The 3,373-nt window shown below is 33.4% G+C and overlaps 1 long non-coding RNA gene across 1 annotated transcript; it reads right to left on the bottom strand.

Moving 5' to 3' along the window:
* Positions 1-581: 581 nt before the first annotated feature.
* Positions 582-2,858, bottom strand: LOC135783675 (uncharacterized). Its single transcript, XR_010545730.1, has 3 exons — positions 2,686-2,858; positions 1,730-1,761; positions 582-835 (listed from the first exon to the last, which is right to left on the bottom strand). It is a non-coding gene; the product is annotated as an uncharacterized lncRNA (long non-coding RNA).
* Between the last annotated feature and the right edge of the window lie 515 nt (positions 2,859-3,373).

Below are 3,373 nucleotides of genomic sequence, written 5' to 3'. Positions count from 1 at the left end.
TGTAAAACATTAAAAGCTGTTTCACGCATGACTTTCTGCATTCTTATATATTTGCATAATTCAATTGGTCTCAATTAGCTTCATTTTGGCCTTTACAGTAAATGATTTGCCATGTGCCAAATTAATGCTTTACTATTTTATAAAATACTCTACATTCATGATCATTTATCTGCTTAAATTCAGCTGATGATCTTATAATAAGCTATCTAATGACATGCCCCACTCAATGAATATTAAACAAAAACTGTATATTTATATATATATTATTTTCTCCAGAGCAAAACATTTTGCATCAGTTTTATCATTGTATCTACTCACACAAAATATACACAAAACAAAATGAGCCCTTTGTAAACCAAATCTGTCCTATTTTATGAATGATTTCAAATTATATAGTACCCCTTTAGAAAAAAAACAAATAAAAAATAGCCATATTTTAAAATTACTCATTTTTTTCCTCTCTTTATCTTATGTGACTAATACCTCTTGTTCGTGTGGCATTGATCAGATTTTTGTATTTATGGTCATTGTTCAATAAAATAAATCTTTTCTCCTGAGTAATAATGCTTGAACACATGATGGTGGGTAAGTCACATGGATTTAATTTCTCCTCATTCATACACATTATTTTCTTTCTTATTACAGGACAATGTAAATAAAACCTCCGGTCACATGTTGATCTCCTCTCAATGTAGGAATGTGTAGTACAGTGGAATCAAGGGAAACAGTCTGATGTAGTTTTGTTAGTGCACTTGACGTTAGTAAGCAGTATTCAGTGTCGTCAGTCAAGCAGAACTGTGTTGAAGATCCTGTGGATGATGCCATTCCTCTCCTGCTAAAAACAACAAATAAATAACATGAATACTACTACTATCATCATCATTCATGATCAATAATAATGGCAGATTGGTCAGCATGAAACCCATGTAACCTCTGAAACGTGAAGCATTTCTGAGTGAAAATATTCAATGAGAAGGAAGGGATTGAATTTCTCTGTTGCTATGCGTCCAGTGAACATTGACACTGTAATGATCAAGACGTGGATGTGATTTAAATAAGAGATTTACCGTATAAACAGATCTATAAACACAGACACTTAATGAATCAACAGGGATTCTCTTGTACTGTATTGTGATACGCTTTCATTTCGTTATTTAATAAGCATCACTTTCTACCCATCTGAACTCTTTTACAATCTCCTCTGATGATCTTCAGACACACTTATGATTGACAAATACTCTGGATTATTGTTTAATCATTATTATTATATTATTATTAGTGCTGGGAAAAGATTAATCGCACACAAAATAAAAGTGATTTTTTTTTGCATAATATATGAGTGTGCGTGGTGTGTAATTATTATGTATATATAAATACACACACATTCATGTATGTATTTAAGAAACCCTTACATATGTATATATTTATTTATTTATATATTATATAAATAAATATGTTCTGCAATGTAAATATGTATGTGTGTGTGTGTGTGTGTGTGTGTGTGTGTGTTTAAATATACATAATAATTACACACAGTACAGACACATATATTAGGCAAAAATGCACATTTATTTTGTATGCGATTAATCACGATTAATCTTTTCCCAGCACTAAATTATTATTTATCGGAGCCTATTATTGTTGCCTAATCATTAAAGCAGTCCAGTTATTATCTTAGTGCAGTTAAAGCTGAAAGACATGAAGTGTAATGTTTAAAAACAGCACTGACCATCTCCAGCTCTCGTTCTGAGACTCTGAGATCTGTAAAAACAATACAGTGTAGAGTTTACAATACAACAAAATAAACAAATCACAAAACTCACAAACGACTGATTAAAAACTACAACATATTTGATACAATTCATATCTCATGAGTACTTGTGTAGCAAGAACCAATGAGATTTGAGTTCTGGTTATAAATCATTCAGTGTACAGTGACAATATATCTTTATTACAACACGGGGTCTGTTAAATGCTTTATTCTGATTGGTGGATTTGTTGATGATTTTTCTATAAACACACACCTAACCTCTCAAATGTCTTAAAATAAACACAAGAGCAATGTTTGTGGTAACTGTGATATATGAGTAATAATGCACACCCGCGGTGTAACGGCACAAATAATTCAACAGCCCGTCGTCCATTATTCCTTACTTTAAATCTTTCATTGTGTTTAGCTGAAGAAAGTCATGAACCTCACAGATGACAGTGAGTAAATCATATAAAATTAAAAAATAAAAACTCACATAAACCCCAGTGAAAAAGACTGCTAAAAGTGAGCTGGCTTTAAAGTTGGTTTTGCTAGTGTTGCAAGCTGGTTTAGCTGTGTCTGGTCACTTAAGCTGGTCAAACTAGAAGACCAGCTGACCCCACCCGCCTGACCAGCTTTGCCACCCTAAACCAGCTGTTTGTTTGTTTTTTAAGTAGGGGGAAATCATTAATAATTCAAATATACAGAAGAAAAACACACAATTCTATCATCTAAATATTTTTTTAAAACTGGTTTATGTAGAGTTGTTGTATAAGTGATCTGACAGCACGAAATGACTTTATATAAAGCACACAAGCAAAAGTGATATGATATTAAAGTGACGTTTAATAAGATACGTGCGCTGTCTAAACTGGCGTTTGAATGACGTCACGGTCATGTGATCGTGTGTGAATGAACGCGTGAACGCGACTCACCGCTCACGGGATGATCAAGTAAATGATCAAAAACAGGAAGATATCAAACAGCAGAAAGAGCCAGAAATCAAACCAGTACGAGTGTTTGGGCAGAGACGGCAGAGAGTTACGCGTGCCTTCCATCATCTCTCTCGCACACACACGCTTCCTGCTTACTGCAGACAGCGCCCACTTCCGGCTAACTTCATAATAAAAGTCACGCATGCGCATCGTACATAATGCAATACAAACTTTCATAAACATAAATTCAAACGCTGCTAACGTCCATTTACGCTATAAACATTCATTATTTATTTAGAGCAACAGAAATACTGTCATCATTTACTTTTCCTCGCAATAAACCATTTTAACTCTCATTTCCCTGCTGAAAAAAGCAAACCAGCACCAAAACACAACAACATATGCTGGTCTTGTCTTGCTGGTATGCTGTTTTTTCCAGCAGGGTAAACGGGCAATCTTTCTGTCAATAAATAGTTGAATAAAATAATGTACATTTAATGATTTTTATTGTCCTAATAAACTGCTTTGACAAGTGTATTTGTCTTATTTGTTTTACATATTTTCTTTTGTAACTTGAATTTATGGCAGGCTTAATTTAATAGCTTATGACATTTAGTTTGTGTCACAATCATCATATTTGCTTATTGCTAGTTGGTATGAGAAGGGATATACTTATTCTATAAAAAGC

This window comes from Paramisgurnus dabryanus, chromosome 2 (assembly GCF_030506205.2).
Source record: "Paramisgurnus dabryanus chromosome 2, PD_genome_1.1, whole genome shotgun sequence".
NCBI classification, from domain to species: Eukaryota; Metazoa; Chordata; class Actinopteri; order Cypriniformes; family Cobitidae; genus Paramisgurnus; species Paramisgurnus dabryanus.
This window is presented reverse-complemented; position numbering and strand designations above follow the sequence as displayed.